The sequence below is a fragment of the Canis lupus genome, chromosome 29, assembly GCF_011100685.1.
Source record: "Canis lupus familiaris isolate Mischka breed German Shepherd chromosome 29, alternate assembly UU_Cfam_GSD_1.0, whole genome shotgun sequence".
NCBI lineage: Eukaryota > Metazoa > Chordata > Mammalia > Carnivora > Canidae > Canis > Canis lupus.
In genome coordinates this window covers 18,240,495-18,267,437 of record NC_049250.1, presented here as the reverse complement: position 1 = coordinate 18,267,437, position 26,943 = coordinate 18,240,495, and the positions used below count along the sequence as shown (strand labels likewise).

General features: G+C 38.1%; 1 long non-coding RNA gene across 2 annotated transcripts; it reads left to right on the top strand.

Annotated features, from left to right (window-relative positions):
• The first annotated feature begins 70 nt into the window (after positions 1-70).
• LOC119866712 lies at positions 71-26,943 on the top strand. Of its 2 annotated transcripts, XR_005381080.1 has the most exons (5): positions 71-132; positions 2,232-2,303; positions 16,026-16,109; positions 17,099-17,249; positions 26,846-26,943. It is a non-coding gene; the product is annotated as an uncharacterized LOC119866712 (long non-coding RNA). The 2 variants fall into 2 exon arrangements; XR_005381081.1 differs by lacking the exon at positions 16,026-16,109 and having other exon boundaries at positions 117-132.

Genomic DNA, 26,943 nt, shown 5'->3' with positions numbered 1-26,943 from the left:
AGAGTCTTCTGACCATGAACACAGGATATATTTCCATGTGTTTAGGTCTTCCTTCATTTTTCACACCAACATCTTTTTCCTTTTCAGGCTATAACTCAGAATGGCAAGGTCAGGTACTATTTCCAGCTCTGTGTGAGTACCAAGCACTATTTCCTCTAAATCCTTTCTGATCATTCTTTCTATGGCCTCACATAGTTTCCTTACCATGTACATGCACCTATCAATTCTCCGCTCATGCTAAAGAGGACCCTCTGGAATCTCTCTTTGTAACTCTTCCCTCTTTAATATTCTGTCTTACAAACTCTAACTCTTTTGCTCTTCTTAGACTCTCAGCTCTGTCTCATCAACTTAGGGAGACTGAGCCCAACTGGATTTGTTTTCGGTTCAGTGTAGCTTGGAAACACTCTAAAAGCAGTAAGCTGGAGCAACCATAGTAGTAACCTCATTTCCCATCTTTAGGCATCACTATTCTTTATTGTCTGATATCCAGTGTCTTGAAAAGTGTTGTTTCATATATCTTGTTTAATTTTTTTGGTTGCTTCACATAGAAGGGTAAATCTGGTCCATGTTACTCCCTGTTGGCCAGAAGTGGAAGTCACAGCCATTATTTTATTTTTTTTTAAGGATGCATTTTTTAAAGATTTATTTTAATTTAATTTAATTTAATTTAATTTAATTTAATTTAATTTTAAAGATTGTATTTATTTATTCATGAGAGACACAGAGAGAGATTGGCAGAGACACAGGCAAAGGGAGAAGCAGGCACCATGCAGGGAGCTGGACATGGGACTTGATCCTGGGTCTCCAGGATCATGCCCTGGGCTAAAGGCGGTGCTAAACCGCTGAGCCACCCAGGCTGCCCTATTTATTTATTTTAGATAGAGAGAAAACACACACACACACACACACACACACACACACACACACAAGTGAGAGGAGGGGCAAAGGGTGAGGGAGCAAAGCAGACTCCCCACTGAGTGCAGATCCCAAATGGCCATCTCATCACCCTGAGATCATGACCAGAGCCAAAATCAAGAGTCACATGTTTAACCTACTGAGCCACCCAGGCACCCTGCATAGCCATTATTTTTCACATATTTTTCTCTCCTGTGCTCTCTCTGTTTTCCTTCTGGGACTCAATTACACATGTATGTTAGGCATTTTCATATTGTTTCACGGGGTTCTGAGGTTCTCATCCTTTTTCCCCCATCTTTATCTCCTACTTCTTCAGATTGACAAATTCTACTGATTTATCTTTCTTCCGCCACTTCCATTTTGCTAAATCCATTCACTGAATTTTAACTTTAAATATTGTATTTCATATTCTAGAATTTTCATTTAAATTTCTCTGCTGTGAATTTCTATTTTTTCATTTGTTACGAGTTACATTTTCCTTTGCTTTATTCAGCATAGTTGTAAAATCCATTTTTAAAACCTGCCTGCTGTTTCCAACATCCGGGTCATTTGGGGGTTCAGTCTCTTTGTTCTCTCTTCTTTTGAGAATGGGTAATATTTTTCTGTTCTGCTTTGCGATGTATTTCTTTATTGTAGCCTCACATCATGAATTCTGTAATTTAGAAACTGAGTTCTGCTTTATTCCTTCAAAATGGTTGAATTTTATTTTGATTAACTTGGTTGGTCTTCTACTGAACTCTATGCTGTTTGGAGTCTGTTATACACATGCATGGATAAGGCTTGACAAGAGATTGAACAAAGCTTGGCAAAGCTTAAACACAGAATTAGAGGATCCCACTCCCTTTCTCTCACTTTTTCAGGATTTCCTCCAAGACTCTCCAATATCTCTGGTAGCTCTGAATTCTGTTCTCATTTCTTCAGGACAGAAAAAGTACATGTTTTCTCTCATAATCTTAGCCATTCAAAGTGGTGCCAACTTCAAGCTGCTCTTAGGCTAAAAGCCATTTTAAAAGGGAGGGTCCCTCCTTCCAAATGCTGCCTTCTCTCTAAAATTGGCCTGTGTTTATTCACTCATTAGTGAGGTGATTGTTTTTCGTATCAGTGGAAAAGGATTGGTGCCTTCAGGAATTTTTGTTGTTGTTGTTGTTTGTTTGTTTGTTTGTTTTGCCTTCAGGAATTTATTGTTGAAGTGTTGTCCTATCCTCTGCGTTCTCTCTTTTCTCCTAAAGATTTCCTCCTATTATTCATTTGAGTCCCTTTCTTTCACATTAAAACTGTTCTTAAGTAATCCTTGGTTGCATTTTCTTTCTTAACAGTGACACTCTAAAAGGCAGATTAGAAGATCCACACGGGTGGCTGTACCAGTGAGTGGTAGACTTTCCCTAAAGGTAACTTTGCCAAGATTTTTTCGTCATTTTGATGGTGGGCCTTCAAATGTGCATATCTACATGTCTTTTTTTCTGGGGCTGGTCAATTATATGGTCAAATAGCTTAGAAATAATTTCCATACTGAAAATCTATTAATTGGGTGGTTGTCAATCATATAACTATAGATCTTTAATACAATTCCACCTTCAAATATAATGCATATACTTTATTGCTACTCTCCTGTGTTTTTCTCACTGAACCTATTGACTTAAGTAAATATTTAAGTTTAAATATAAAAAAAAGACAAGTAGAACTTCCTCAAATTTTAAAAGTTGGTTTAAGTGCTGGATGATGGCATCATATTTCAATCATCTCTTATTTTCATTGGAAATTTATTTCCTCCCCAGTAAGAGAGGCTACTTTGTCACATGTATTCTATGTTACAGCTGTCCAAAACTATTTCTATTCTGTCAAACAGATCTTATTCTTTCACACTTTCATGACTTTACACAGAATATACTTTCTTCTTAAAATGTCCCTTTCCTTTCTCTGTTTGGCTACATAATTTCTACTTTCTCTCAATATCCAGCATAGTGATCTCTTCTGTGAACACCTCTGACTATTCCAGACATACAGTTTAACTTCTTCATCCCTTTCATACTTAACTGAAGTAGGGCATCTACCTCTATTGAAATACTTATTGATTTTGTTTTAATAACTTTGTATGTCTCCTTTACTAGTTCGTGAATGCTCTATAGTCAGAGACTCACACAATTTTATGAACCCATCTTACCAACCAAGACTGTCTCCACTGATGACCAGAGAGGTCCACATCAATTACATTCAATGTTCTCTTGTGGCAAGAATCAGATTACCCCAGAAGAGAACTTAGACTTGTACTATGGAATAGCATTTAGTTAAAAAAATACATAAATACACACACGTGTGTGTGTCCATGTGTATATGTGCATTATTATCAGTATTTTAGGAGAGTATTATCTGAAGCTATTTCATATTCAAGTATTTAAAATTCTAAGTGATGATAACTTAGAGCCTCTATCTGTAAACTCAAATGTATGCATTATAGGTAGCCCGGAATCTGTTAACCTTTATCTACTATGCTTTCTGCTGTGAAATTTAATAGGAGAGGGTTGGTGGTTTCTGTAGTGAATTTGCAATATGTTTCCATTTTGAAATATTGTGTATGCATGTGTGCAGGTGTCAGCTGGATAATATATATAACAGCTTTTTAAGTATTACAGATTTTACACAATAATAGAGATGGAATCACTACTTATAAAATAATTGGTGGAAGCTTATGTTTCAATTAAAAGTGACAAACCCCAGGCCCAGCCTATAGAGTGAGCCCTGAACAGCACTTTTCCCAGATCTTTATGTTACTAAACTGTTTGCAGGAGAGCCCAGCAGCTGTTGTGTGAATCTGCTGAAGTATTAGGAAAAAATATTCTCCAAGTAAGTTTAGCTTAAAATTCTGTAGAATTTTTTGAGGATTGTGAATAGATATAGCTATAAGAAATGTGACATGATAAAGAAACAAATGCTTTTACAGATGCAATAAGACTGCTTTAAGCAGCAACTTTAGCCATCCTGGAAATAAACAAAAAGGGAAATTACAGGCATGTCTATCTTCACTTTAAATGTACCTAGTGTAAGTTTCATAACCATCAAATGAAATAGTTCTCTGAAAATAAGTGTGCCACTAATTTCCTGAGAATTCTTACAAATTTCCTCACTCCAAATGTGAAAAAAATTAATATTTAAAACCATGAGAATGTTTACCTAACCAGATGGAATCTGGAGAATCAAAGAAACAGGAAAAAAAATTATAAAACATGATCAAAACAAACATGCTAAAGCTTTGTACTCATGAACATATGCAAATATGATATGTGCGTGACTACCAGAAGGCAGGATTGGGGGTGGGAAGTTAACCATGGTTGAGTCCTTGACTGCAACCCCTTCAAGACTGAAATGCACTGGCTGTGCTCCACTGAATCTGGTGTGGGGAGGGCAGCTTTCCTCCATCTAGTCTCTCAGTTAAGGACTTTGCAATCGCCTATGGTGGGACCTGAAAGATCTCTTATAAAATTTTGGCCTGAAGCTGGATTCCCCTAAATGCCAGTCTAAATAATTGGTATTCAAATGCAATGTTCTGTTCTAAGGACTAGCTCAATCCGACCTCATCTATGAACATAAAAAAAGAATTCAAAGTGAGATAGGTGATTCAATAAGTTATACAGATCAGTTAATAGCCTTGGAGTTAATATCGAGCTAAGTAGATCATTACTGTATTTTTAGATATTTGTTTTTAATTTTTAATTCAAATTCACTTATTTAAATATTAAAATAATAATAACCCCACACAAAAATAATCAATTGATCTCTGACAAAGATGCAAGAAAAATTCAATGAAAAAAGAATGGTCTTTTCAAAAATTGGTACTGGTACAATTCCACATCCATATGCAAAACAAAACAAAACAAAACAAAAGAACCTAGACACAGACATTATACCTGCCATGGAGATTTACTCAAAATGGATTACAGACCTAAATATCAAATTTAAAAATATAAAACTTCCAGAAGAAAACATAGGGGGAAACGTACAGAACCTAGTGGATTAGTTTGCTAGGGCAGCCAAAGCAAAATACCAAAGACTGGGTGAACTGAATGACAGAAATGTATTTTCTCACAGTTCTAGAAGGTGAAAATCCAAGAACAGGTATTGGTAGGTTTGGATTCTCCTGAACCCTCTCTTTTTGGGTAGCAGATGGCTGTCTTCACACTGTGACTTCCTGTGGTCATCTCTCTGTGCACACATATCCCTAATGTCTCTTCCTTTTATAAAGATGGAGATCACATTAGAGTAAGGCTCCAACCTAAAATCCAAAAAAATGACAATACCAATTGCTGGTAAAGATGTAGAGAGTTGGAGCTCTTACTAATTTTTGCTGGGAATGCAAAATGATACAGCCACTTTGAAGACAATTTGGCAGACCATTCCATTTACAGCTAAACACAGTCTTACCATATGATTTGGCAATTGTACCCCTAGGTATTTACTCAACTGATATGAAAATTTATGTCCACAAAAAAAACCTTTGTCCAATTGTTTATATATCTTTATTCATAATTGCAAAACCTAGAGGTAATTAAAATGTTCTTCAATCCATTCAATGGAATACTGTTTAATGATAAAAAGCAATGTGCTATCAGGAATGAAAAGACTTGGATGAATCTTCAATACATATTGCTGAATGAAAAAGCCAATCTAAAAAAAGTTACATACTTTATTATCCCAATTATATGATATTCTGGAAAAGCCAAAATTATACAGATGTAAATGTATCAGTGATTGGGTTTGGATTGGGGATGGGGAGCCATCCCTAATCCCCTAGGGATAGTGAAGCACAGAAGATTTATTTAGACAGTGAAGCTCTTCTTTATGATATATAATGGTGGGCATATGATGCCATGTGTCTGTCAAAACCTATTGGAACTTTACAGCCCAAAGAACAAACCTTAATATATGCAGATTTTAGAAGATCACTTAGGCAATTCAGAGATCTCAGAATGAAATCAGATGGTGACAAAAATAATCTAACTGAAACTGTTAAATTAATCAAACAAGCAGGCCATTAGACTAAGGTGGCTTTATTTTATTTTGCTATTTTATTTATTTTTTACTTTTTAAAATATTTTATTTATTTGTTTGACAGAGAGAGCAAGCAAGCACAAGCAAGGAGAGTGGCAGAGGGAGAGGGAGAAGAGGGTTCTCTGCTGAGCAGGGAGCCCAACATGAGGCTTGACCCCAGGTCTCTAGGATCATGACCTGAGCCAAAGGCAGACATTTAACCAACTGAGCCACCCAGGGGACCCCAACTGAGGTGGCTTTAATGCCTTAGTAGCCTATATAAGCAAACCAAAATTGAAGCCTGAAATTCCTCAAGGTTGAGGAATCAAAACCTAAGGACAACCAATCACAAACAGCCAAATGGGCTTTCCCAAATAAGGCAACTGCTTAAGCTACAGCCAATCAAATAATTTCCTTGCTTTGCTTCCTCATCATCTCTTTCCCCTGGCTCCTGTTGCTGGAGCACTTCCAACCGCTTCCAGTTGGCACTACCCAACTCCAATTTGATTTTCTTCAAATAAACTCTTCAAATGCTCAAAAAGCCTCAGTTTAACAATTTTGCAAATGTATATAACCTCCCTGGGGGAATGAAACACGAAATAAGCGAGATGGGGGAAAGGCACTGACCTGAGTAACTTTGGAAATTAATAGGCTGTAGGACCAAAGGCAAAGAGACTTCTACAAAAGCACTATACTTTAATTAATAAAGTTATTTCCCATAGGGATGCAGGTTATTAGTTCTGAAACCTGAGTAGATACTTGAACAGACACTTCACCAAAGACGATATATGGTAAGCAACTCGACACATAAAGTGATGTTCAATATCACTAGCTATAAGGGAAATGCATCACAACACAAACATTAGAATGGCCCAAATTAAATTTACTCTCCAGGGGTGCCTGGGGGGCCCAGTCGGTTAAACATCTGACTCTTGATTTTAGCTCCGGTGATGATCTCAAGGTCGTGAGACTGAGCCTCACATGGGGCTCCACACTTAGCACAGAGTCTGCTTCTGATTCTTTCTCCTTCTCCCTCTGCCCCTCCTGCTTGTGCTCTCTCTCTCAAATAAGTAAGTCTTTAAAAATAAACAATAGGGATGTCTGGGTGGCTCAGTTGGTTAAACATCTGTCTTTGGCTCAGGTCACAATCCAGGGCCCTGGAATTGAGCCCGGCGTGGGGCTCCCTGTTCAGCGGGGAGTCTGCTACTCCCTTTTCCTCTGCCCCTCCTCCTTTACTCATGCTCTCTCTCTCTCTCTCTCTCTCTCTTTCTCAAATAAATAAATAAAATCTTTTAAAAATGGGACATCTGGGTGGCTCAGCGGTTGAGTGTCTGGCTTTAGCTCAGGGCGTGATACCAGTTCAGGCATCGAGTCCCACATCAGGCTCCCTGTGAGGACCCTGTGTCTCCCTCCGCCTATGTCTCTGCCTCTCTCTATGTCTCTTATGAATAAATAAACAAAATATAAAAATAAATAAGTAAAGGCTGCTTTTCAAAAAAATCTTAAAAAAAATAAAGTATACAAATAAACAAATAAAATTTTTCACCAAACCAAAGGGTGGTGAGAATACAAACCGGAACACTCCTACAGTGCTGGTGGGAATGCAAAATAATACAAGCACTCTGGAAAACTGTTTTCCGTAAGGTTAAACACAGACTTCACTGTATGCCAGTATTCCCTCTCTTGGATATTTACCCTAGAAGAATAAAACATTATGCTCACACACAAACCTATATGTAAATATTTATAGCAGCTCTATTACAATTGCCAAAATCTGGAAACAGCTTGAATATCCTTCACTGGATGAACGAATAAACAAACTGTGGTCCATCCATACAATGGGATACTACTCAGCAATAAAAAGAGGGGATTTTAAAATTTGATTTAATTTTAATTAGTGGAAATTTAACTTTAAAAACTGATATTTGATTTAGTTCTTGAAAAATTTTAAGGTATGTTTGGAACAACTTGGGTATATGAATATTCTTTTTCAACTGTGAATCTTATGAAATCTAAATACAGATGAAGTACATCTGATAAAATTTAACTTTCAAATCAAGATGTGTTGTAAATGTAAAATTATAATTGGATTTTGAGCACTCAGTCCAAATGAAGAATATAAAATATATTACTTTTATATGGATTGCATTTTACAATGATAAGATTTTGGATTTATTTGGTTCAATAAAAACATTATTAAAATTAAAAAATAATAATGACATAAAGAACCATGTAAGTTATCACATAGTGGATATAAGGATGTATGAAAGAATGAAACAATAGTAGTAAAACAGAGAGTGCTAAAGGGCTTTGGGAAGATACAAGAGATAAGAGAAGGATTTAGGAGGGAAGATGATTGCAGTTAGCCCACCACAATGACAGTGGTGCTGAACTGATTAATTTAGGCTCTGAGGTTCCACTCACCAAGTATTAAACTAATTTTTCTTTTAATAAATTGGCCTATGGAGATCATTGAGATTAGCATCTTTTTAAAGTTAATGAAGGGTAGGCTTCTAAATGTTTCTGTATGCTCTTTCAATAAATTGCAATGTTCCTTCAGAGGGAGAAATTGAATTAGGAGGTGATGAATTAACATCTTAAAGGTGTAAAACCAGTTTTCAAGGTCAATGCTATATGTGAGGTTGGTGGGTCAAATTTTGCTAATTTAAGAGAAGGGAGTTTAGGTTCCTTTATGACTTAACATCATATGCATTTTCATTGTTTGGAGGCATCCCTCTATCTTTTTATTTTCCTAGAATGAAGCCTTTATGCTTTTGGGTGAAGTAAACACGGTAGTGTGGTCTGGTCTTAGAATCCCTTCCTGTCCATGCTTGACCCAGAATAGCATTCTGATACTTCATTTATTATTACAGACATTCTTTGCCAGTATATAGTGTATACAATGAGATTCAAAATTCAAATCAAATTTTAAAATGGGTGTTCTTGTCTGTTTCTCTGTAATAATAAAAAAAATTTCCTTCAGATACATGTTTTTTTAATCAGTGATTGAATCTCTCTCACTTTTCCAGATTCTGATAGAAGACAATCTGTGTCCCAGTTAATAGTGCTGGGAAAAATACAAGGACAGAAGAGAGTCAAGTAATGGGTTTAGTATTTATTAGCCTTTTCTTCTGTATAACTAAATAATGGCTCTGAGTCACTGTTCTCTTCAATGCTTCTCAGATCAGGACAGGGTTGAGGAAGACTGTAAGACATATGAAGGAATCTGAATATGATTTATTTATGCACATGTAAGGTGACCCTCCCTCCCACTCTCCTGATTACTCATGCCACATGAAAAATTTGCTAGTTGTTTCTATTTCTCCTTATAGAAAGGACTTAACCAAACACACAGATTCCAAGAATAATTTGGTCAAGATATACTTTTTTTCTTTTAGTTTTTTAATATCAGTAATAGGTTTCATTTGATTTTATGAGAACATTTAAACATTGCTATGATGCATGAAGCTATTTCTGTACTTTGTGTCATTATTACATTTTTAAGGTTATGTATTAAAAGTTAATGGTTTGTTTGGTTTTGGAAACTCAACTAACAATTAAGTGAAACTAATTAATCTGATAATAATGAAAAAGAAGATGACAGACTCAGATATTTGTATTGCTATTATTTTTTGAAGCAACAAAAGAGCCCCTTGTATATTTTTATACAAAGATTTTTAAAAATGAAGTATTAGACTGTCTGATATCTGGACCCCAAGCTCCTTTTCAAAACTCCTTATTCTCTTTCTCCAATTAAACCAGATGGTTCTGCTCATTATTCTCTAGAACTCTCATCTTGGTTGGCACTTTTACTCAAATCATTCCCCCAGTTAATATCACGCGCCACTCCACCTTGAAATCTACAAATCTTTGAAGCTTTGCACCAGTGGCACCTCTCTCTTTCTTCTGGATCTGCACCCATGGCTGCTACTCAGTAGTGTATACCAGGTGGCATCCATTCTGATTGGTTAGCTCTTTTTTTTTTTTAAGATTTTGTTTATTTATTCATGAGAGACGGAGAAAGAGAGGCAGAGACATAGGCGGAGGGAGAAGCAGGCTTCATGCAGGAAGCCTGATGTGGGACTTGATCCCAGGTCTCCAGGATCACCACCTGAGCCAAAGGCAGACCCTCAACCGTTAAGTCACCCAGGCGTCCCAGCTCTATATTTTTATTCACTGGAAATTATGCCATATCTATTTTTAATTTTTAAAATTTTACTTCTGCTGTCCATCATTAATTCAATGAGTATTCATTGAGCCTCTGTTCTACACTCTGGGGATAAATAGTGCATAAAAAAATCAACTCAGTGTTTCCCCTCATGGAGCTTATACTATAGCAAGCTTTCATTCACATATTTGACCACATTCTAATTCTAATATATCTTGGTAATTATATTTATACAGGTATAGATCTTGTGACTTAACTATATTTCAAACACTTCTAGGATTGTCTCAATCATTGTGTCCGACATAATGTCCAGAATAGAGCTTACAAAAACAGAGTCAAAGAAACCTAGAGGAATCTTTGGAGATTAAAAAAAAAAGGTTGAATTACAGAATAGAAAATTAACAGGGAGATAAATTGTCAAGCCTATAGTCACATGGTGAAAGCATTCCAAGCAAACTGGTTGATTTGATAAACTTGAAGAAATCTCTGGTTCAAACTGTCATGAGAGTCTTTGCCAAACCATCTCCCTCATTTGCTGGTTTACATTTTTCCTCAGTAGTTTATTCAGTAACAGATTTTCAGAGGCATATTCTCAATGAATCTCTCTATTTTTACAAATGGGAAAATGAGCCAGAAGACAATTTGACAATCTGATTTGTTCAAGAACATATCAGCTGAATATAGACAAGCAACAGCAATAGCAGCAAAAATCTACATAAACTATAATTTGTTTTTTTTACAGGGCAGGGAGCAGAAGCATAACTTGTACTGATGAAGAACAGAGGCAAACCTGATTAATCAAAACATAGTCATGAGGGACACCTGGGTGGCTCAGTGGTTGAGCATTTGCCTTTGGCTCAGCGCATAATCCTGAGTCCCGGGATCGAGTCCCCACATCGAGCTCCCTGCATGGAGCCTGCTTCTCCCTCTGCCTCTGTCTCTCATGGATAAATAAATAAAATCTTAAAAACAAAACAAAAAAACATAGTCATGAAATAAAATATAGTGCAAAAACAGATACATACAAAGCCATCTGACTTTGAAGTATAACACTCACAGATTTTAAAATTCATGATTTTAGCCAGTTTAGTACTTCTAGCCCAGGTAAGATGGCTTAGACTTTATTTCTCTCTGCTTTTTCTGACTTACTAATAGTTGTAAACCCCAGAAAGAATACACAGGCAACTGAAGGAGAACTCTGAAAGCCTGTAAGAGGAAGAAGACTGGTTTGGGACCCCAACAACTGGAGGAATAACAAAGCTGTCTCCACCCAACGAGCAGCAGAAACTCACCCAGGTCTGGTGTTTTCTGATATCCAGTCTAGCAACAGAAGGAAGAGCTCAATAAGTTCATTCCTCCTCTGAATTGAAGATGAGTCCCACCAACACCACCAAACAAAAAAAACAAGAGCCTGGATAATTTAAGTGGCCATAAAAAGGGTTTAAATCTCAAACGCTCCAGATGTAGGAATTCATCCAAAAAGCTTAGCGATATGGTGACTTTTTTTTTTTAATTGCATGGCCATAAAAAAGAATTAAAAAAAAATAAATCGCATGGCCATGATTCTTCTCACTGTATATCAGAAATACATTACTGTATTGGAGGTCATAGAGATGAGAATTCCACTTGTTTCCATATTTAAAAAATATTTTATTTATTTATTCATGAGAGACACAGAGAGAGAGAGAGAGGCAGAGACACAGGCAGAGGGAGAAGCAGGCTCCACGCAGGGAGCCCGATGCGGGAGTCGATCCCCGGTCTCCAGGATCACATCCCAGGCCAAAGGCGGAGCTAAACTGCTAAGCCACTGGGGCTGCCCTGTTTCCATATTTTAAGGTCTTATTTTTACACCCGCTTTACTTGGGGACATCGCTACAATATGTCATAATATTCAAAAACTATTGACTGACATGATCACTGACTGCTTGGCAGTGAAGGTTCTCCCCATTCTTTCAGGGTACTTCTACGTAGAACCCTGCCAACATAGCCAGCAAATTCTGGATTGTACTTATGTTGACTATTGTATTTCCAACATAATTATTTTTTGGAATTGATTTGTAGCATCACTAGGAAATTCTGGCATAGAACTCCACATTTTTTGTTGAGCCTACATTAAACTTTAATGAATATAATACAGGGAAATTGGCCTTGTGATTTAAGATTTAAGACAATAGCAGGAATCAAAATTTATGAGTTTACAGATGCTCTTTCAGTGAATATATGAAGACAAATGTTCCAAAATTTTAGGGGTGCTTGGGTGGCTCAGTTGGTTAAGTGTCTGCCTTCAGCTCAGGTCATGATCCCAGGGTCCTGGTATCAAGTCCCACATCAGGCTCCCTGTTCAGTGGGGAATCTGCTTCTCTCTCTGCCTGTTGCACCCCCTGCTGTGCTCTCTCTCACTCTGTATCTGTCAAATAAATAAATAAAATCTTAAAAAAAAATCCAGGGGATCCCTGTGTGGCTCAGCGGTTTAGTGCCTGCCTTTGGCCCAGGGTGTGATCCTGGAGTCCTGGGATCGAGTCCCGCATTGGGCTCCCTGCATGCAGCCTGCTTCTCCCTCTGCCTCTCTCTCTCTCTGTGTGTGTGTCTCTCATGAATAAATAAATAAAATCTTAAAAAAAAAGAAGAACCAACTTTAAAAAGATTACAAAATTTTGTATGTGAACTTCTGTTTATTTAAAAATACCTGTCCCTGTCTTTAACATTTTTCTATAATAAGACAAATTGTATGCTTCTGTTTTACCTAAGTAATCCTAGAATTGGGAATTTATGGAGTTTTTTTCCCCCCATGGATTGTTTTTATGCTTAGAACCAAAAAAGAAGAAATAAATGAAGAAAAAAGTGGCTAGAGTCTAGTGGAAAACATTATGCATAAATGAGTTAAATGATTTACCTTTGAGTCTTCTATTCATTAAGTTCCCTCTGAAAGTCATACTTGATATTTTCCCATTTAGTTAGGTTAATATCAAGTCATAATGTACTATTATCCTTCATTACCCATATGGCTAACCCTTATACTTGAAACTATCAAGATGATATGAACAGAATGCCTTTAGTTAAAACAGTCTCATGTCAGGCGAAAAGCCATTTTCCCCAAAGATCGGATTTGAGAAAATAGAGCAGAGGTGAGGCAATTTGGAGTTATTAAATATTTCAGACGCTAGATTTGAAATCCAAATGATCAGAGTCTCACTTTCTGCATTACACATATTTCAAAGTTAAGGGTGAAAGCAATTCAGCTTTCATGACAGATAAAATCAACTCAGCTTATTAGTTCTGATGAGACGTAGGATGAAAGGGTTAAAAATGATCAAAACAGGGACGCCTGGGTGGCTCAGTAGTTGAGTGTCTGCCTTCGGCCCAGGGCGTGATCCTAGAGACCCGAGATCGAGTCCCATGTCAGGCTCCCTGCATGGAGCCTGCTTCTCCCTCTGCCTGTGTCTCTGCCTCTCTCTCTCTGTCTGTCATGAATAAATAAAATCTTAAAGAAAAGTTTTTTGTTTTTTTTTTTTTTTTTTTTAAGATCAAAACAGAGGTGTCTGGGTGGCTCAGTCAGTTCAGTGTCCAACTCTTGATTTTGGCTCGGGTCATGATCTCAGGGTTGTGAGATCGAGCTCCACATTGGGTACTGGGTCTGGGGCCTTCTTAAGATCTTCCTCTGCCCCCCTCCCCCAACTTCTCTGTCTCTTAAAAAAAATCAAAACAGATTTTGATAACAATGGTAATGAAAATTAGATTTTACTGACAGCTCATGGGACATTGACTTTCATTAAACTCTTCACATGTTTAAATAATTAGGAACCTTATAAAATAAGTCATAGGTTAATTCTCAGTTTATAGTGATGTTGAAACTAAGTTCAAAGAGTATACTCAAGGACATACAGCTTTAGGTGGCAAAGTTGGGTGTTGACCTTAGAGCCACCTAGCCTTGGAGTACATTATTCTGTCATCTCAGTGATGAAGCTGTAATGATTGATAACTTTATTGCTTTATCTACATTATTCATTCAACACTCCCTATGTGCCAGTCACTCCGTAGACATTATATTTTCCAAATCTAGAGAAGGTACAATTCAATCTGCTGTAGCTATGCAAATATAATGAGAATTAGAAACATTCAACAAAAGGAAATGATGATTTAGGGTAAAAGGAGACATATCAACCTGAATTACAGGTGTCCCAGTGTTTCACTGCATCTGTATCTTTGGGGAAAATCCCCAGCAGTGCAATTGCTGGGTCGTAGGGCAGATCTACTTTTAACTCTTTGAGGAACCTCCACACAGTTTTCCAGAGTGGCTGCACCCACTCACATTCCCACCAACAGTGCAAGAGAGGTCCCCTTTCTCCACATCCTCTCCAACATTTGTTGTTTCCTCTCTTGTTAATTTTCACCATTCTCACTGGTGTGAGGTGGTATCTCATTGTGGTTTTGAATTACAATTTCAGTATCAGTTGTGATTTATTTCTGGTTTTCTGGTAAATTTATCAAGGTCCAGGGCTCTCCTAAAAGATTGTCAAAGCCTTCTAGGATTAGTTGCTTGATCTTGACATTGTCTCAGGATTATCAGATTTGGGGTTCTGACTTATCCTAACCCAATTCTCAAGGACTAGAGTCCAAATTACAATTGTAGTTTTTAATTTATATAGAAAATTTTAATTGCCAAAAAAATAAGAATTTCCATTTCTGATTATCATTTTTTTCCTCTCTGCTGAAACACGAGATCTGAGGCCAAATTGATGGAAAGTTGTAAATTTAATCATGGAGCCTAGGCAGAGTCATTGCTCTGATTTGAGTCTTTGGTGACAGTATACTCCATCTCATGTATCCTATAGTCCATAGAAGAAAGTCAGACTTTGCATGAGTTTGTCAAAATACTTGTGATGCTGAGACACAAAGACAAAAAAGTGTCATTTGTTTCACCCCAAAGTTGGCTAACCAACCTCTCATTGAGATAGTCTTCCTGGGGTGCCTGGGTGGCTCAGCAGTTGGGTGTCTGCCTTTGGCTCAGGGCATGATCCTGGTCCCTGCATGGGGTCCCTGCGGGGAGCTTGCTTCTCCCTCTGTCTGTGTCTCTGCCTCTCTCTGTGTTTCTCATGAATAAATAAATAAAATCTTTTTAAAAAGGGATAGTCTTCCTAAAACTAAGTTAATACTCTTCCTACGGTAGTCAATTACTTGTTCAGTAATTACTCCATCAAATGCGATGCTACCATTTTATAATAATTAGTTGTAATCCCCCTTTATGATCATGAAATGCATAGAAAAGAAAGCCAAACTTCACCCATATTTTAAAATAAATACTTGGTTTAATATGTAGTATATTAATAACAAATTTGAGGTATGATAAGGACAACAGATCAGGAGACAATTGTCATTAAAAAGTTTATTTATAGTTCCCAACAGGAGGGGGCATACAATGTCACTAAGGGCCACACAGGGAAGCACCAAGGTTGGTCAGGAGGCAGAGGAAAAAGGGAGGTGGGAAACTGAGGCCAAGAGCCTTTATTGTAGTTTCCACAGGAAAGAACAGGCGAGGTTAGGTAAGCGGACTTAGGACTGGCTGGTTGGAAAAATTTCAGCAGACTCCAGAGCACAAGGGCTGCCCTTAGTTGCCTGGTACCTGGCCCTGGGGTGATTAGAGCAGGTGGATAGTGGCCTGAAGTGTGAGAGCCTCTAAAGGAGATGGTTGGGATGTGGCCTCTGAATTGACTGGTTTGTACTGGAAAAGTACGCCTTCAGGCAAACCGTCTACTACCTCTAGAGACTGGCTGATCCTGACAAGGGCAAAACCCAACAGGGTTGGCAAGACTCCAGATGTCAAAACGTTGAAATACAAAAAATGAAAAGCCATGATTAATACAACATTACACCCTTAACCTATTATAGGAACCTGATCTGAAATATATATTTCAATATACAGATGCTCAGGCATGACTGCACCAGGAGATGTAATGAAGGGATCTGATCTTTGCATGAAAACATAGAATCACCACAGAAATGACACGTGAGCAGAATGATGCTGGTGGGGGTTTTCATTTATACTTCTTTGTGTATGTTTATTTTTCTTTTTTGAGATGAAAAAAATCCTAATTGGCATTGTAACCAGAGGACTGCCTTCCTCAAGTGGTGAATAGCCCTTAGAAAAAAATATAATCCCTTCTTCAATTTGCATGGTAATGACATTTCTTGAAATTTCAGTCTATATTTAAGAATAAACTGTTTAAAACCATTTTAAGATTGTATGTTAAATTGAGTTGGGTTCTAGACTTAGATAATTATAGCTTTTCTTTTATGTTTATGCCCATAGGGACATGGGAAGTAATGTCCAACATAAGAAAATTCTTGGTTTTTCCTACGCATGGCTCTGACTAGCATGCTCAGCACCAGCCCATTAGATACAGTGGTACAGTCAGTTCTGTCAGAATGTGACATACTCCTAAAAACACCTGTCATGCAAAATTGTGCAATTAAAAAACCACAGGGCTTATGATGGAGGAAAATGGGAGTTAGAGGCACAAAATTCAAAAATTTTGTCAGCAATATGTTAAAAAGCCAAGCAAAACATTGAAACCTAATAAAAATGGTAGCAAAATATTGTGTGTTCAGTGTTAGTAAATGTATAACTTCTAGGGTAAATATGGCACCTTACCTTGCAAAAGACCTGGAGTTTGCTTGGGAAGTAGAGATTGGAAGGGCTACAACTTGCAAGTTATTGTGAAGTGATCAAAGAGAGGTAATCTAAAAGCCTGAGGGGCGGGTGGGAATTGTAATATCCAATGTGGACAGGTATGACTCATTGTCCTCCTGTTGGTGATCTCTCTCAGTCTTCATTCCTGTGGCATGTCTTTTTGCCTTTGAGCTGTAGGTCTTTTGGAGCATGTGTTTATAGTAGATACCAAGCTCATCAAAATTGAAGTTTTGATTCAATGTATATATAACCTTAGTTTTCAATTAATGTCCACCTCATTGCTGGAATTTTTTTTTTTCCTCCAGATTTCCCATCTGCATTAGGAGCTTCACCTGGCAGCTGAAGACTGGAAATTGTAGTGACGTGGAAAACTCCTAAGCCTGGCAGTACTAACACCAATAGGATCCTTAGAAGTCTTGATGATTTCCATTAGGATCCTCTAGTGGTTTCTCCTTTGTAAGCACTACTTGGTGTTTTGAACTAGAATTCTTTTTTTTTTTTGTTTAAGATTTTATTTATTTATTCATTAGACACAGTGAGAGAGAGAGGCAGAGACACAGGCAGAGGGAGAAGCAGGCTCCATGCAGGGAGCCCAACATGGGACTCAATCCCGGATCTCCAGGGTCACGCCCTGGGCCAAAGTGCGTGCTTAACCCCTGAGCCACCTGGGCTGCCCTTGAACTAGAATTCTTAAGCAGATTTAGGATGTTGCATAAGTGTTTTTGTTTTGTTTTATGTATAAAATTTTACAAATACAAAAGAATAATAAAACATAACCTTGTAGGATAACACATGGTGACCTGAAGTAGCTGGTAGATATTTGGAGTGTGTGTGCGTGTGTGTGTGTGTGTGTGTGTGTGTGTTATGGGGTGGAAAACTTTTCCCTTCTTCCATTCTAGGTTTTTTGGCTGGTCTGCTAAATAATTGACATAAGCAGAGTAACAGGGGAAAAACAAATTTCTTTTTTTTTTTTTTTAAAGATTTTATTTATTCATGAGAGACACACAGAGAGAGAGAGAGAGGCAGAGACAAAGGCAGAGGGAAAAGCAGGCTTCATGCAGGGAGCCTGATGTGGGACTCGATCCCGGAACTCCAGGATCATACCCTGGGCTGAAGGCAGGTGCTAAACCACTGAGCCACCCAGGGATCCCCAACACATTTCATATGTACATGAGCCCCAATAAAATATTAGACTTGCCAGCAGTCAGGTAATTGAAATTTACATACTATCGTGAGTTAAAGAGAAGGAGATAGTCTGGAGGCGAAGTCTGAGGCTTCAAAGGGAAGGGAGATAATTCACAGGAAAATGAAAAGAGCAAATGTTTGATAAATTTTTGCCTTGCCATGCAGTTAAGTCTTTTGGATATAAAAAGTTATCTCTGCTAATAGCTCTCTTCTTCTAACAGGCCACCTATCTAAAATCTTAAAAGCAGTTAATGGGCAGGTAAAAAGCTCTTCTTTACTCTGATGGGCCCTGATAGTCTTCAGCTCAAAATAATCCACATGTGAAGTGTGTGAAGTGGCATTTTCTGGGGTGGTGTATTCTGCTCCCTACCCAGTGCGTGTGTATGTTGTGTATTCCCACACAATTGGGTTCATCTGGGTGCAGTTTTCTGCATTTACCTTAGTGTTTCCTGTGGATGAATTTTGCAAAAAGCAAACTCGAAATTCGCCTCTATGCTCAGATTGTTCCCTAGTATATTAATTGCCTTGGAACGAATTCACAGGTTTGAAACCAACATCATAGCAGAAGTGACTGCACATTCGATCATTGTTATAACAATAACATCCCACAAACCTTTTCCATGGCTCTCTAGGAATGAGAACTGCCACTGGCATATTTTTTCATAATTCCTGTTGGGGAAATGTTATCTCTAGAGTCTTTTTGTCCTGCTGACCTCATGTATTAGTTTAACTCATTAGTTTAACTCATTTACACTGCTCTCAGAGCTACTGATACATCCCAAGTTATATCAGAGCACAAAAAAAGGGGAAAATTAACTCCATTGTGAAAGACCAGAGAAACTTGAACAATGAAGATGAGATGAGTCATGAAGAATCAGTGAGCATTCTTCAGGCACCCTGAACAAAGGCCCTAAGGCATGATTTTATTGAACAGAGAGTAGCAAGGAGTTGAATTTGTTAGAATGTGGACTGTACAGAGGGAGTGGCAGGGAAGAGCTTGGGAAATTCTTTGCTATGCTAATAAGCTTGGACTTTATTCTTGGGTGATAGCCAACCATAAAGACTTGCAAGCTGAAGAAAGACGTGCTCCGTATGCATTTGGAAAGATTAGCTATAGCAACAGACTGAGGCCATTCCTGCAGAGCTTGGTGGGATGATGCTCTCAGTCTACTGCAACCATCAGCAAAGGTTTTCAAAAATGCAAAGTATAAACTTGAGCAAAGGCACACGTGTCTTTAAAAAAATTATAGGAAACATAATTCCCACTCTTTGTTAAGTAACTACTCTGTATGCCAGGCAGCATCCTGTGCCCTCCAGGCATTTGGTTTTTAAATTCTCATAACATCTATATGAGTTTGATCTCATTTAATCAATTTTTACCACTGGTGCAAAGACTAAGCATAGTTTAATTAATTTGCCAAAAATTATTAGATAGTGGCCGATCAAGGATTGGGCCCATGATCTGTGATCTCCAAAGCCTTCTTCCTAATCTTTACCTTGAGCCACTTTTGTTTAAAATAGCAGCAGTTTCTAAAGAAGTATGTCCCAGGAAGAGAGGGGCTACAAAAATAGAGTCTTCCTATGTGCTAGACTAGTCCAACCAGTTCATACCAATTCTGGTGAACCTTTTCTTTCTCAACAGTGTTCCAGTTTGGAGAGGAGGGGGGAGAAAGCAAATAAAGATAAACTCCTGTAAGTTTCTTGTATTATTTACTTAAGGTGCAGTACAGTAAGTCAAGGATGCCTTTGGAAATGTATACCACTGAAATACAAACATGTAGAACTAAAAATCACTAGTAGAGAAAAAAGGGTAGTAATAAATATATTTGATTAATTGGAAAGAGGGCAGGAAAAGAGAAGTAAAAAACATCAAAGAAAGAACAGGTGGGGCTAGTAGAAAACAAACAACAAGAAAATAAAATTAAACCAACTATATCAACACTTAAAGTGTTAAGCAGATTAAAGACTCAAAAGACAGAGGTTGTTATATTGGATAAAAAAATAAAAATAAGATTCAACTTGTACTTCAGATATACACCTTAAATTTAAAGACAGAATGGGCACAAAGGGAACTTGAGGAAATGGTGAGCTCTGAGGATTGAGAAAGGGAGTTTGGTAGAAAAAAAATAGGAGCTTTCCATTTAACCTTGAGGGCCAATTTGAACTTGCAGCTCACAAATTTTCAGAACTCACATCTCCAAGAAAAAGTCAATTCAAAAATACTGCGACAAAGATAAAAGTTAAGGATGCAGAATTAAATTAAGACATAATGAAAATATTCTTGCTAAAAATCCAAGAGTGGAAACTTAGGCTTCTAACTAATATAGGTAATATGTTCCCTGGTACTATGTGACTCAGACATTTCACAATTAATTTAAATGAGAACCGTTTCTGATCACATCGTCACACATCCAACTGTAACTTCTTTTTTTTTTATTAAAGATTTTACTTATTTATTCATGATAGACAGAGAGAGAGAGAGAGAGAGAGAGGCAGAGACACAGGCAGAGGGAGAAGCAGGCTCCATGCCAGGAGCCTGACTCGGGACTCGATCCCAGATCCCAGGGCCATGCCCTGGACCAAAGGCAGGTGCTAAACTGCTGAGCCACCCAGGGATCCCCCCAACTGTAACTTCTTAATGAAACTGCCTCACAAGAAAACATACAATGAGCAGTTTGCCCAATCCAGTTTTATAACAGCCACATCATTAAACACATAAAAGAATTTTGCAGTTGCTTAATAATAAAGAATTTATGCTTTCTTAGCAATAAAAGCATTATCTGGGTTGACAATTAGTTTCCCATCATTCTTTATATAAACAATCAAAGTTAATTGAATGATATTTCAGAAAATATTTCAGTCCCAACAGCATTTTAAAACCTTTCAGTTAAAGGCAGTAAAGATTTTATAGCTAGTATATAAGTTGCTAGAATTTATCCACATAGCATATATTAATTAAATTATCACATTATAGGGATTTTTATGTTGGTTGGAGGGACTAATCTGTTTTCTAAAAAGGTTTCCTTTTTTCAATTCAAGTGACAAATTAGAGAACTAGATCATTTCTCTTGGGTGAGCTCAGATATGTCTCACATAGAGCATATTACAAAAAAGAACATATTACAAAATATCTGCATGTCAGATAATCTCTGTGTGTTCCTGGCTGGACACCCTGACCCACTATGAGTTAAGTGTGGGCTTAATACCAAAAGTTGACCTTATCCTTTTGATGTAGAATAAAAAGATGTAAAACACTCCTTCATTCTGAAGCATTTAAGAATATTGCTTCTTTTTTGTGTGTTTGAAAACAGCTATTGACAGCAAAGTCAAAAGAATAGCTAAAAGCACTCTTTGTACATAGAAATCATCTTCTGATCTGTGGCTATTTGTACTTAGTGGCTAGTCTTTTGCTTTGGGGCTGTTTATAGGGCTATTGCTATCTGAACTCTGTGCACTTCTCAGTGCTGAGCTAAGTACATCAATTTCTGACTCTATAGTTGAAGATTATCTGCCTGGAGTTGTTTTCCTGGACCTCACAGCTTGATTGGGAAGTTTTCTCATTGGCCAAAGTTGAAGCTGTATACAGGGCGAGATGGATGACGAAATAATTTCAAAAAAGGGGTTCAGGGGATCCCTGGGTGGCGCAGCGGTTTGGCGCCTGCCTTTGGCCCAGGGCGCGATCCTGGAGACCCGGGATCGAATCCCACATCGGGCTCCCGGTGCATGGAGCCTGCTTCTCCCTCTGCCTGTGTCTCTGCCTCTCTCTCTCTCTCTGTGACTATCATGAATAAATAAATAAAATCTTAAAAAAAAAAGGGGGGGTTCAGAGAGATCAGGAACAATGACAACTGAGTAAGGTGGTGGATGGAGGGAACCAGGCTGGTAGCGGTCATCTTGCAAAAGGGGACACCAGATTGCATGACAGGGCACCCAGAAGCGCCTCTGCCAGCATCTTGGGTGGGACTCATTTTTGTGTCTCTGCACTGTGCTCTGTGTCCCCCCCCCTTTCCTGAAGGTCTTGGTGTTCTTTGTAATTTGATTCCCAGATCAGAGCAACACTGAGCATTTTATAAACCGAATAAGAGCAATTTGTGGTTGCTCTTCACTCTCTTGCAGAGGACAGAAAGTCAGCTCATCACCACAAATCGACCAGGCCAAAGGAGAATAATATCAGACTGAACCAAGAGAAAGAACACCCTCCACACCGCTGCTACGTATAAAACCAAACCAAACTGAACATCATTTCAAAATAATTAAGTTCCACTTGAATTATATCTTCAAATGAAAATCCAATAGCATTTCTTTGGGTTGTAACTGAGGGGCAAAGGATAGCATGCAAGTTTAACAGTGATATTCATATTCACATGAACATGTGCATATGTACAATAATAAAATCCATTTTTCCAGCCAAGAATGCCTATGGAAAAATTCCTAGTTATGGTACCATTTGATTTTAAATTTGGCGAATGTATTTTTAAACATTTCAAAAATAAATTCAGTATTCGAATTATATACATAACATAATTACTACGGTTTCTTTTTTTTTAAGATTTTATTTATTTAATTGACAGAAAGAGAGAGCACAAGTGTGCAGAGTGGCAGGCAAAGGGAGAGAAAGTGCTTAGCAGGGAGCCCCACGTGGGGCTTGATCCAAGACCCTGGGATCATGACTTGAGCCGAAGGCAGACACTTAACTGGCTGAGCTATCCAGGCGCCCCAATTACGGTTTCTTTTTTTAGGAGAAAACCATTTTGTGAGACAATTGACCAGATCTGTAATATTTAAAAAGAGTAAATAGCTTTTTAAAAAATTCAAGAACAAACCAACCAACAAAACAGAAACATCTTGCACTTTTCTAAATATCTACCTGGACATGAAATTGAGTAGAGAATTACAGGTAAAATATATAACTTATCAAATTATAGCATACTTAATAGTTTTAATAAAGCTGACATTCAGGGTACCTGGGTGGCTCAGTCGGTTAAGCATCTGACTTTGGCTCAGGTCATGATCTCTGGGTCCTGGGATCAAGCCCTGCAGTGGGCTGCTTGCTCAGCGAGGAGTCGGCATCTCTCTTTCTCTCTCCCTCTCTCTCTCTCCCCTGCCCCCTCTGCCCATCCCTACTGATCATGCTCTCTCTCTCTCAAATAAATAATAAAATCTTAAAAAAACATAAAGTTGACAGTCCCCTTAACTATTTCCAAATACTGTATCTATTTTCCTGAGTAAAGAAATAATTATTTTTTGGAGATGTGATCTCCTGAAAGATGAACTTTATTGTGCATATCATAGAAGATATAGGAACTAGATACTTTTTGCAAAGTATGATGCCACAGATCCATGCGGATTCAACTACTCTAACAACAAATATTTACATAATACTTGAGTTTTTAAGCACTTTCTGTAAACTTCCCATGTAACCCCTATATTAATTCTGTGACTGGTTCCTTCTAAAGCTGAGAAAACAAAGCCTCAAAAACTCACCCATATGGGGCAGCCCGGGTGGCTCAGCGGTTTAGCACTGCCTTTAGCCCAGGGCATGATCCTGGAGATCCAGGATCAAGTCCCATGTCCAGCTCCCTGCATGGAGCCTGCTTCTCCCTCTGCCTGTGTCTCTGCCCCTCTCTCTCTGTGTCTCTCATGAATAAATAAAATCTTAAAAAAAAAGAACTCACCCACATTTACAAAACTACAACATAGAAGAATGGAGATTTGGGATCAGGTTTTTCCACTAACTTTAATATTTTTCAGGTAAAATTACAATTGTGATAGAGATTCTTTAATGAGCCTCAAATGTATATTATGAGGCAATTCCAAATTGTGTGCTTCACTTTGCAAAATGGACAGAAATGCTATTAAAGTCATAGATATACGCTAATAGTGAACTATGTAACATCTTTTTATAGTCAAATTTGAATGGATGGACGCCAATTATTAGCCTCGAACCCTGAATTAAAAAATGCTTTTTGCTGTCATTATTTTGCATACTGTAATTAAAAATGGAGAATTCTTTTATTTATAAATTCCAGGCTACATGAAGCCGTTAGTTGGGCTCTTCTGTATAAATAGATAGCTAGGACATGATGTGATAGATCTTGTGTGTATAAGGCAATAAGATAATATGGATGCAGAGACCATCATTCTGCAGATGAGAGGGAAGAAAATTCTGGGAAATCTATGGATTAGCTTGGTCCATATTCTCTAAAATAGACGATAAAGCTACAAAGGGGCAGAATCTGGAGCTGCTGATTCTTTCTTCACTTCGCTCCAAGGCTTCCAAAGGCAAAAATAAACAATACCTCACTATGCTGCTGCCAATTTTTAAAAAAAGAATCCAGAGAAACAGGTCTTTTGTGTAAAATAACATCCCAAAGTATTTCAAATGAAAAAGACCTGGGGTCTTTTGCCCAACCTTTCCTTCTTCAAACCACTCTCCCTAGGAAGGAACAAAGAAAAGAAACTCTATTCTAAAGCTCCACCTGTTTAGGCTTCCCTGGCTGGTTTCTGCTAGAGCAGGATTTGGTGTCACTTGGTTGAGACAGGTGGTTATTTGCTTCTGGCCGAAGAAATTACAGTACAATCCAAATCGTTACTACTAGTGGTGTCTTTATGTATATAACTATATACGCATTTGTTCTCACGTTGCCATTTGCCTAGGAAACATAAAATATCCCACAGGGCAAAAGTTCTAATAAAAACAGAACTAAAGGGTGGTTTCCCAATCAATTAGGGGTGGTTGGGTGGGTGGAGAGAGAATGGTCTCTTGAACCCCGTAGTTACACTTCCTCAGAGGGGAAATCTAAATGGCCAGAGTTGCACTCCTGAATCAGTCTAAGAGGATCTGCAGCATCATTCTGAAACACAGGAAATATTTTCTCATTGCTTCAGAAATAAGGGGAATGAAAACTTGCCTGTGCTTCAGTGCCCACAACATTTTCAGCCCCACAGTGAACACGCATCTATCAAGGCACCATCTGCGAACAACATAACCATCCCCAGAAGTGCCAATCCGACTGCAGGCAGCTGCCTCTGGCTCCCGCATCTTTGTCTTCTTGGGGGACAGCCAGCTCCCTGGACTACATCCCTTAAGCAACCTGGAACTTAATTTTCATTTCCCTATGAAGCAGGAAATGTTTTCCATTGATTTCAATTCCAGAACCAAATGATGTTTGATAAACTATTATAAATGGGGAGGGGGGACTGTTACGTTTAATTTAGTAAAAAAAAAAAAATGGTATAGGTTAGAAAGAAGTGGAAATGGAGGGTGTGCCTGGTGGCTCAGGCAGTTAAGTGGTCGACACTTGTTGGCTCAGGTCTGATCTCAGGGTTGTGAGATTGAGTCCTGTGTTGGGCTTGCACTCAACAGGGAGTCTGCTTGGATTTTCTCTCCCTCTCCTTGTGCTCCGCCCACTTTCCTTCAAACAAAAAATAACTCTAAAAAAAAAAAAAAGTGGGAATGGAGCTGTGGGCACAGAAATCTTTGAGGGTTTAAATGGGGGCAAAATTTTTGAAAAGGGAATGGAAGATACTCTACCCCTCAAGGACAAAAGCTATGCAGAGAGGTGTGGTAATGATGGCAATGATGAGAAAATAAAACTAGGATGCCATTTTGCACAACATAAGAAATTGGCAAGGATTTCATGTGGTGTCTTAAAGTATTCAAAGGACACTGCTGAAATCAGTTAGAGACTGCATAACTGGGTCTGAGTTGTGGGGATCAGAGCCCATCACAACATGGGCAGTAAACAGAAATGCTGAAAAAATAGAATGGAAAGCTTGCCCTCACCTTCAGGCACCCCAAATGATGTCAAAACACATCACAAAAGCATAAATGAGATGGCAAGGCAAAGGGGAAATAGAGGAAATACTATATATATTCTGCTGAGTTAATATTAAATTGTGTAATATGTTGATTACTCTTTCTAGCTTTCTACACTGACGGATTTGATACTTGTGTAGGGGGACGAGCTTAAACACCTGGCCATAGTGCAGTATCATAAAACTTAGAATCTTGGCTCTTGGTTCAGAACAGGTAGGGTAGTATTTGACCAAACACATAAAAGGCAAAACATTTCCTATCGTATACTTCGCAATGATTGAATGTATTTTTAAGAATTATGAAAAAATAGGTTAGTCAGAAGTCTTTCATAAATAACCTGTTGTCAATATATGCCAATTCCACTACCAAGATAAATTCCTTTATTTTCCATTCTTTTCCATTTCTCTACTTATTTCCCTAAGTCAGCCTTTGACTATTTCTCACTAGAATCATTGCTTTTAACTAAGCAGCCTTGGCCTTGCTGTTGAATATTTCTGAAAATGTCTACCTTAAAAGCAGACCAGTGTCACTACACAACATGTAATATACCAATATAAACAAAAACAGAAACAGACCCATAAATACAGAGAACAAACTGGTGGTTGCCAGAGGGGAGGGGTGTGGGTTGGGTAAAATAGATAAAGGGGAGGGAGAGATACAGGCTTCCAGTTATAAAATAACTAAGACATGGGGATGAACGGTACAGCATAGGGACTATGTGCTGTACAGTAACAGCTAGAAGGTACACTTGCGGTGAGCACAGCATAACATATGGAGAAACGAATGTAACATTGGCTATCAATCATACTCCAAAAAATTTCTTTAGACTTAAATATTTTTATATAGAAAAAAAAAGTAAAAAAGCAAGATGCTTTTCAGTCCACTTGTGGTAAATGAACTTGCTATATTGGACTTGAGACTCAAACTGACCTTGTTTATTGCCACATTCCTGGTGCTCACTTTCTAACCCTCATTAGACTTTGTCTCTCCTTTTGGCTCGCACCTCACCCTTCGGATGTGATTCTGCTTTTCTGGGATTGATCTCCAGCACTCTCTACTAGAGCTCCAAGATATCTCAGCAAGAAAGACTGGTATGAAAAAGAAAGAAAGAAAGGAAAGAAAGGAAAGAAAGAAAGAAAGAAAGAA